Source organism: Andrographis paniculata, unplaced genomic scaffold (assembly GCF_009805555.1).
Source record: "Andrographis paniculata isolate CXL003 unplaced genomic scaffold, ASM980555v1 Contig86END, whole genome shotgun sequence".
In the NCBI taxonomy this organism is placed as follows: Eukaryota; Viridiplantae; Streptophyta; class Magnoliopsida; order Lamiales; family Acanthaceae; genus Andrographis; species Andrographis paniculata.
In genome coordinates this window covers 24,609-35,402 of record NW_026137624.1, presented here as the reverse complement: position 1 = coordinate 35,402, position 10,794 = coordinate 24,609, and positions in this window count along the sequence as shown.

Genomic DNA, 10,794 nt, shown 5'->3' with positions numbered 1-10,794 from the left:
ACATACTTTGTGCTCTATAGTTCTAATTATAGTAATTTTCGTATGTATTAAATATAGTTTTAAGGGAATACAGTTAGTGCTTTTTTTTCTTGATTGCCTTTCCTTTTCATTATATAGCTCTTTATGGGATTATACTTTGTGCTGTATAGTTCTAATTACAGTCTTTTTCGTATTTGTTATAGAGTGTTTAATATTATTATATTTAATGCTTTTGTTTTTTCATGTTTTTTTCCTTTATATCATATAGCATTTTATAGATTATACTTACTACTTTGTCTCCATAGTTCTAATTATATGTGTTTTCGTATCTATTACATAGTGTTTAAGCGAATACATTAGTGCTTTTGTTTCGTGACTGCCTTTTTCTTTTCATTATATAGCACTTTATAGGATTATACTTTGTGCTGTATAGTTAAAATTACAGTGTTTTTCGTATTTGTTATAGAGTGTTTAAAATTATTATATTTAGCGGTTTTGTTTTTTCAATATTTTTCCTTTATATCATATAGCATTTTATAGATTATACATACTTTGTGCTCTATAGTTCTAATTACAGTGTTATTCGTATTTGTTATAAAGTGTTAAAATTTACGATATTTTGCGTTTTTGTTTTTTCATTGTGTTTCCTTTATATCAAATAGCACTTTATAGAATATACATACTTTGTGCAATATAGTTCTAATTACAGTGTTATTCGTATTTGTTATAGAGTGTTAAAAATTATCATATTTAGCGTTTTCGTTTTTTCAATGCTTTTCCTTTATATCAAATAGCATTTTATAGAATATACATACTTTGTGCTCTATAGTTCTAATTACAGTGTTTTTCGTATTTGTTATAGAGTGTTTAAAATTATTATATTTAGCTCTTTTTTTTCAATGTTTTTCCTTTATATCATATAGCATTTTAGAGATTATACATACTTTGTGCTCTATAGTTCTAATTGTAGTGCTTTTCGTATGTATTAAATATAGTTTTAAGGGAATACAGTTAGTGCTTTTCTTTCTTGATTGCCTTTTCTTTTCATTATATAGCACTTTATGGGATTATACTTTGTGCTGTATAGTTCTAATTACAGTCTTTTTCGTATTTGTTATAGAGTGTTTAATATTATTATATTTAACGCTTTTGTTTTTTCAATGTTTTTCCTTTATATCATATAGCATTTTATAGATTATACTTACATTGTGCTCCATAGTTCTAATTATAGTGTTTTTCGTATCTATTACATAGTGTTTTAAGGGAATACAATTAGTGCTTTTGTTTCGTGACTGCCTTTTTCTTTTTTATTATATAGAACTTTATAGGATTATACTTTGTGCTGTATAGTTAAAATTACAGTGTTTTTCGTATTTGTTATAGAATGTTAAAAATTATCATTTTTAGCGCTTTTGTTTTTTCAATGTTTTTCCTTTATATTATATAGCATTTTTTAGATTATAGTTACTTTGTGCTCTATAGTTCTAATTATAGTGCTTTTCGTGCGTATTACATAGTGTTTTAAGGGAATACAATTAGTGCTTTTATTTCGTGCCTGCCTTTTGTTTTCATCATAGAGCAGTTTATGGGATTATATTTTGTGCTCCATAGTTCTAATTACAGTGATTTGCGTATTTGTTATAGAGTGTTTAAAATTATTATATTTAGCGCTTTTGTTTTTTCAATGGTTTTCCTTTATATCATATTACATTTTATAGATTATACATACTTTGTCCTCTATAGTTCTAATTACAATGTTTTTGGTATTTGTTATAGAGTGTTAAAAATTATCATATTTACCGTTTTTGTTTTTTCAATGCTTTTCCTTTATATCATATAGCATTTTATAGAATATACATACTTTGTGCTCTATAGTTCTAATTACAGTGTTTTTCGTATTTGTTATAGAGTGTTTAAAATTATTATATTTTGCGCTTTTTGTTTCAATGTTTTTCCTTTATATCATATAGCATTTTAGAGATTATACATACTTTGTGCTCTATAGTTCTAATTATAGTGCTTTTCGTATTATTACATAGTGTCTTAAGGGAATACAATTAGTGCTTTTGTTTCTTGATTGCCTTTTCTTTTCATTATATAGACCTTTATGGGATTATACTTTGTGCTCTATAGTTTTAATTACAGTATTTTTCGTATTTGTTATAGAGTGTTTAAAATTATTATATTTTGCGCTTTTTTTTTTTAAATGTTTTTCCTTTATATCATATAGCATTTTATAGATTATACTTACTTTGTGCTCCACAGTTCTAATTATAGTGTTTTTCGTATCTATTACATAGTGTTTTAAGGGAATACAATTAGTGCTTTGTTTCGTGACTGCCTTTTTCTTTTCATTATATAGCACTTTATAGGATTATACTTTGTGCTGTATAGTTAAAATTACAGTGTTTTTCGTATTTGATATAGAGTGTTAAAAATTATCATATTTAGCGCTTTTTGTTTTTCAATGTTTGTCCTTTATATTATATTGCATTTTTTAGATTATACTTCCTTTGTGGTCTATAGTTCTAATTATAGTGCTTTTCGTACGTATTACATAGTGTTTTAGGGGAATACAATTAGTGCTTTTGTTTCGTGACTGCCTTTTCGTTTCATCATATAGCACTTTATGGGATTATACTTTGGCTCCATAGTTCTAATTACATTGTTTTTTCGTATTTGTTATAGAGTGTTTTAATATTATTATATTAGCGCTTTTTGTTTTTTCAATAGTTTTTCCTTTATATCATATAGCATTTTAGATTATACATATTTGTGCTCTATAGTTCTAATTACAGTATTATTCGTATTTGTTATGAGTGTTCAAAATTATCATATTTAGCGTTTTTGTTGTTTCATTGTTTTTCCTTTATATCAAATAGCATTTTAGAGATTATACGTACTTTGTGCTCTATAGTTCTAATTATAGTGCTTTTCGTATGTATTAAATATAGTTTTAAGGGAATACACTTAGTGCTTTTCTTTCTTGATTGCCTTTTCTTTTCATTATATAGCACTTTAACGGATTATACTTTGTGCTGTACAGTTCTAATTACAGTCTTTTTCGTATTTGTTATAGAGTGTTTAATATTATTATATTTAGCGCTTTTGTTTTTTCAATTTTTTCCTTTATATCATATAGCATTTTATAGATTATACTTACTTTGTGCTCCACAGTTCTAATTATAGTGTTTTTCGTATCTATTACATAGTGTTTTAAGGGAATACAATTAGTGCTTTGTTTCGTGACTGCCTTTTTCTTTTCATTATATAGCACTTTATAGGATTATACTTTGTGCTGTATAGTTAAAATTACAGTGTTTTTTCGTATTTTGATATAGAGTGTTTAAAAATTATCATATTTAGCGCTTTTGTTTTTCAATGTTTGTCCTTTATATTATATTGCATTTTTTAGATTATACTTCCTTTGTGGTCTATAGTTCTAATTATAGTGCTTTTCGTACGTATTACATAGTGTTTAGGGGAATACAATTAGTGCTTTTGTTCGTGACTGCCTTTTCGTTTCATCATATAGCACTTTATGGGATTATACTTTGTGCTCCATAGTTCTAATTACATTGTTTTTCGTATTTGTATAGAGTGTTTAAAATTATTATTTATTTAGCGCTTTTGTTTTCAATATTTTTTCCTTTATATCATATAGCATTTATAGATTATACATACTTTGTGCTCTATAGTTCTAATTACAGTATTATTCGTATTTGTTATAGAGTGTCAAAATTATCATATTTAGCGTTTTTTGTGTTTCAATTGTTTTTCCTTTATATCAAATAGCATTTAGAAGATTATACGACTTTGTGCTCTATAGTTCTAATTATAGTGCTTTTCGTATGTATTAATATAGTTTTTTAAGGGAATACACTTAGTGCTTTTCTTTTGATTGCCTTTTCTTTTCATTATATAGCACTTTACGGGATTATACTTTGTGCTGTACAGTTCTAATTACAGTCTTTTTCGTATTTTGTTATAGAGTGTTAATATTATTATATTAGCGCTTTTGTTTTTTCAAATGTTTTTCCTTTATATCATATAGCATTTTATAGATTATACTTACTTTGTGCTCCATAGTTCTAATTATAGTGTTTTTCGTATCTATTATGTAGTGTTTTAAGGGAATACAATTAGTGCTTTTGTTTCGTGACTGCCTTTTTCTTTTCATTATATAGCACTTTATGGGATTATACTTTGTGCTCTATAGTTTTAATTACAGTGTTTTTCGTATTTGTTATAGAGTGTTAAAAATTATCATATTTAGCGCTTTTGTTTTTTCAATGTTTTTCCTTTATATCATATAGCATTTTATAGATTATACTTACTTTGTGCTCCATAGTTCTAATTATAGTGTTTTTCGTATCTATTATGTAGTTGTTTTAAGGGAATACAATTAGTGCTTTTGTTTCGTGACTGCCTTTTTCTTTTCATTATATAGCACTTTATGGGATTATACTTTGTGCTCTATAGTTTTAATTACAGTGTTTTTCGTATTTGTTATAGAGTGTTAAAAATTATCATATTTAGCGCTTTTGTTTTTTCAATGTTTTTCCTTTATATCATATAGCATTTTATAGATTATACTTACTTTGTGCTCCATAGTTCTAATTATAGTGTTTTTCGTATCTATTACATAGTGTTTTAAGGGAATACAGTTAGTGCTTTTCTTTCTTGATTGCCTTTTCTTTTCATTATATAGCACTTTATGGGATTTTACTTTGTACTGTATAGTTCTAATTACAGTGATTTTCGTATTTGTTATAGAGTGTTTAAAATTATTATATTTAGCGATTTTGTTTTTTCAATGGTTTTCCTTTATATCATATTACATTTTATAGATTATATATACTTTGTCCTCTATAGTTCTAATTACAATGTTTTTGGTATTTGTTATCGAGTGTTAAAAATTATCATATTTACCGTTTTTGTTTTTTCAATGCTTTTCCTTTATATCATATAGCATTTTATAGAATATACATACTTTGTGCTCTATAGTTCTAATTACAGTGTTTTTCGTATTTGTTATAGAGTGTTTAAAATTATTATATTTTGCGCTTTTTGTTTCAATGTTTTTCCTTTATATCATATAGCATTTTAGAGATTATACATACTTTGTGCTCTATAGTTCTAATTATAGTGGTTTTTCGTATTATTACATAGTGTCTTAAGGGAATACAATTAGTGCTTTTGTTTCTTGATTGCCTTTTCTTTTCATTATATAGACCTTTATGGGATTATACTTTGTGCTCTATAGTTTTAATTACAGTATTTTTCGTATTTGTTATAGAGTGTTTAAAATTATTTTATTTGCGCTTTGTTTTTTAAATGTTTTCCTTTATATCATATAGCATTTATAGATTTACTTACTTTGTGCTCCACAGTTCTAATTATAGTGTTTTTCGTATCTATTACATAGTGTTTTAAGGGAATACAATTAGTGCTTTGTTCGTGACTGCCTTTTTCTTTTCATTATATAGCACTTTATAGGATTATACTTTGTGCTGTATAGTTAAAATTACAGTGTTTTTCGTATTTGATATAGAGTGTTAAAAATTATCATATTTAGCGCTTTTGTTTTTTCAATGTTTGTCCTTTATATTATATTGCATTTTTTAGATTATACTTCCTTTGTGGTCTATAGTTCTAATTATAGTGCTTTTCGTACGTATTACATAGTGTTTTAGGGGAATACAATTAGTGCTTTTGTTTCGTGACTGCCTTTTCGTTTCATCATATAGCACTTTATGGGATTATACTTTGTGCTCCATAGTTCTAATTACATTGTTTTTCGTATTTGTTATAGAGTGTTAAAAATTATTATATTTAGCGCTTTTGTTTTTTCAATATTTTTTCCTTTATATCATATAGCATTTTATAGATTATACATACTTTGTGCTCTATAGTTCTAATTACAGTATTATTCGTATTTGTTATAGAGTGTTCAAAATTATCATATTTAGCGTTTTTGTTGTTTCATTGTTTTTCCTTTATATCAAATAGCATTTTAGAGATTATACGTACTTTGTGCTCTATAGTTCTAATTATAGTGCTTTTCGTATGTATTAAATATAGTTTTAAGGGAATACACTTAGTGCTTTTCTTTCTTGATTGCCTTTTCTTTTCATTATATAGCACTTTACGGGATTAAACTTTGTGCTGTACAGTTCTAATTACAATCTTTTTCGTATTTGTTATAGAGTGTTTAATATTATTATATTTAGCGCTTTTGTTTTTTCAATGTTTTTCCTTTATATCATATAGCATTTTATAGATTATACTTACTTTGTGCTCCATAGTTCTAATTATAGTGTTTTTCGTATCTATTATGTAGTGTTTTAAGGGAATACAATTAGTGCTTTTGTTTCGTGACTGCCTTTTCTTTTTCATTATATAGCACTTTATGGGATTATACTTTGTGCTCTATAGTTTTAATTACAGTGTTTTTCGTATTTGTTATAGAGTGTTAAAAATTATCATATTTAGCGCTTTTGTTTTTTCAATGTTTTTCCTTTATATCATATAGCATTTTATAGATTATACTTACTTTGTGCTCCATAGTTCTAATTATAGTCCTTTTCGTACGTACTACATAGTGTTTTAAGGGAATACAATTAGTGCTTTTAGTTCGTGACTGCCTTTTCTTTTCATCATAGAGCAGTTTGTGGGATGATACTTTGTGCTCCATAGTTCTAATTACAGTGTTTTTCGTATTTGTTATAGAGTGTTTAAAATTATTATATTTAGCTCTTTTTTTTTCAATGTCTTTCCTTTATATGACATAGCATTTTAGAGATTATACATACATTGTGCTCTATAGTTCTAATTATAGTGCTTTTCGTATGTATTAAATATAGTTTTAAGGGAATACAGTTAGTGCTTTTCTTTCTTGATTGCGTTTTCTTTTCATTATATAGCACTTTATGGGATTATACTTTGTGCTGTATAGTTCTAATTACAGTCTTTTTCGTATTTGTTATAGAGTGTTTAATATTATTATATTTAGCGCTTTTGTTTTTTCAATGTTTTTCCTTTATATCATATAGCATTTTATAGATTATACATACTTTGTCCTCTATAGTTCTAATTACAATGTTTTTGGTATTTGTTATAGAGTGTTAAAAATTATCATATTTACCGTTTTTGTTTTTTCAATGCTTTTCCTTTATATCAAATAGCATTTTATAGAATATACATACTTTGTGCTCTATAGTTCTAATTACAGTCTTTTTCGTATTTGTTATAGAGTGTTTAAAATTATTATATTTAGCGCTTTTGTTTTTTCAATGTTTTTCCTTTATATCATATAGCATTTTATAGATTATACTTACTTTGTGCTCCATAGTTCTAATTATAGTGCTTTTCGTATTTATTACATAGTGTTTTAAGGGAATACAATTAGTGCTTTTGTTTCGTGACTGCCTTTTTCTTTTCATTATATAGCACTTTATAGGATTATACTTTGTGCTGTATAGTTAAAATTACAGTGTTTTTCGTATTTGTTATAGAGTGTTTAAAATTATTATATTTAGCGTTTTTGTTTTTTTAATATTTTTCCTTTATATCATATAGCATTTTATAGATTATACATACTTTGTGCTCTATAGTTCTAATTACAGTGTTATTCGTATTTGTTATAAAGTGTTAAAAATTATGATATTTAGCGCTTTTGTTTTTTCAATGTTTTTCCTTTATATCATATTGCATTTTCTAGATTATACATACTTTGTGCTCTATAGTTCTAATTACTGTGTTTTTCGTATTTGTTATAGAGTGTTTAAAATTACTGTATTTAGCGCTTTTGTTTTTTCAATGTTTTTCCTTTATATCATATAGCATTTTATAGATTATACATAATTTGTCCTATATAGTTCTAATTACAATGTTTTTCGTATTTGTTATTGAGTTTTAATATTATCAAATTTAGCGTTTTTTTTTTCAATGTTTTTTCTTTATATAATATAGCATTTTATAGATTATAGTTACTTTACGCTCTATAGTTCTAATTATAGTGTTTTTCGTATGTATTACATAGTGTTTTAAGGGAATACAATTAGTGCTTTTGTTTCTTGATTGCGTTTTCTTTTCATTATGTAGCACTTTATGGGATTATACTTTGTGCTGTATAGTTTTAATTACAGTGTTTTTCGTATTTGTTATAGAGTGTTTAAAATTATTATATTTAGCGCTTTTGTTTTTCAATGTTTTTCCTTTATATCATATAGCATTTTAGAGATTATACATACTTTGTGCTCTATAGTTCTAATTATAGTGCTTTTCGTATGTATTACATGTTGTTTTAAGGGAATACAGTTAGTGTTTTCGTTTCTTGATTGCCTTTTCTTTTAATTATATAGCACTTTATTGGATTATACTTCGTGTTCTATAGTTCTAATTACGGTGTTTTTCGTATTTGTTATAGAGTGTTTAGAATTATTATATTTAGATCTTTTATTTTTCAATGTTTTTCCTTTATATCATATAGCATTTTAGAGATTATACATACTTTGTGCTCTATAGTTCTAATTATAGTGCTTTTCGTATGTATTACATGTTGTTTAAGGGAATACAGTTAGTGTTTTTGTTTCTTGATTGCCTTTTGTTTTCATTATATAGCACTTTATGGGAATATACTTTGTGCTCTATAGTTCTAATTACAGTGTATTTCGTATTTGTTATAGAGGGTTTAAAATTATTATATTTAGCGATTTTGTTTTTTCAATGGTTTTCTTTTATATCATATAGCATTTTATAGATTATACATACTTTGTCGTATATAGTTCTAATTACAATGTTTTTCGTATTTGTTATAGAGTTTTAAAATTATCAAATTTAGCATTTTTTTTTCAATATTTTTCCTTCATGTAATATAGCATTTTAAAGTTTATACTTACTTTACGCTCTATAGTTCTAATTATAGTGCTTTTCGTATTATTACATAGTGTTTTAAGGGAATACGATTAGTGCTTTTGTTTCTTGATTGCCTTTTCATTTCATTATATATCACTTTATGGGATTATACTTTGTGCTCTATAGTTCTAATTACAGTGTATTTGGTATTTGTTATAGAGGGTTTAAAATTATTATATTTAGCGCTTTTGTTTTTCAATGGTTTTCCTTTATCATATTACATTTTATAGATTATACATACTTTGTCCTCTATAGTTCTAATTACAATGTTTTTGGTATTGTTAGAAAGTGTTACTAATTATCATATTTAGCGCTTTGGTTTTTTCAATGTTTTTCCTTTATATCATATTGCATTTTATAGATTATACATACTTTGTGCTCTATAGTTCTAATTACAGTGTTTTTCGTATTTGTTATAGGGTATTTAAAATTATTATATTTAGTGCTTTTGTTTTTTAATGTTTTTCCTTTATATCATGTAGCATTTTATAGATTATCCATACTTTGTGCTCTATAGTTCTAATTACTCTGTTTTTCGTTTTTGTTATAGATTGTTTAATGTTTTTCCTTTATATCATATAGCATTTTATAGATTATACATACTTTGTCCTATATAGTTCTAATTACAATGTTTTTCGTATTTGTTATAGTGTTTTAAAATTATCAAATTTAGCATTTTTTTTTTCAATGTTATTCCTTCATATAATATAGCATTTTAAAGATTATACTTACTTTACGCTCTATAGTTCTAATTATAGTGCTTTTCGTATTATTACATAGTGTTTTAAGGGAATACAATTAGTGCTTTTGTTTCTTGATTGCCTTTTCTTTTCATTATATAGCACTTTATGGGATTATACTTTGTGCTCTATAGTTTTAATTACAGTGTTTTTCGTATTTGTTATAGAGGGTTTAAAATTATTATATTTAGCGCTTTTGTTTTTTAATGTTTTTCCTTTATATCATATAGCATTTTAGAGATTATACATACTTTGTGCTCTATAGTTCTAATTATAGTGCTTTTCGTATGTATTACATGTTGTTTTAAGGGAATACAGTTAGTGTTTTCGTTTCTTGATTGCCTTTTCTTTTAATTATATAGCACTTTATTGGATTATACTTCGTGTTCTATAGTTCTAATTACGGTGTTTTTCGTATTTGTTATAGAGGGTTTAAAATTATTATATTTAGCGCTTTTGTTTTTCAATGTTTTCTCTTTATATCATATAGCAATTCAGAGATTATACATACTTTGTGCTCTATAGTTCTAATTATAGTGCTTTTCGTATGTATTAGATGTTGTTTTAAGGGAATACAGTTAGTGTTTTTGTTTCTTGATTGCCTTTTCTTTTCATTATATAGCACTTTATGGGATTATACTTTGTGCTCTATAGTTTTAATTACTGTGTTTTTCGTATTTGCTATAGAGTGTTTAAAATTATTATATTTAGCGCTTTTGTTTCTCAATGTTTTCCTTTATAGCATGTAGCATTTTAGAGATTATACGTACTTTGGGCTATATAGTTCTAATTATAGTGCTTTTCGTATGTGTTACATGTTGTTATAAGGGAATACAGTTATTGTTTTTGTTTCTTGATTGCCTTTTCTTTTCATTATATAGCACTTTATGGGATTATACTTTGTGCTCTATAGTTCTAATTACGGTGTTTTTCGTATTTGTTATAGAGGGTTTAAAATTATTATATTTAGCGCTTTTTGTTTGTCAATGTTTTTCCTTTATATCATATAGCATTTTAGAGATTGTACATACTTTGTGCTCTATAGTTCTAATTATAGTGCTTTTCGTACGTATTGAGTGTTTTTAAGCGAATACAGTTAGTGTTTTTGTTTCTTGATTGCCTTTTCTTTTCATTATATAGCACTTTATGGGATTAT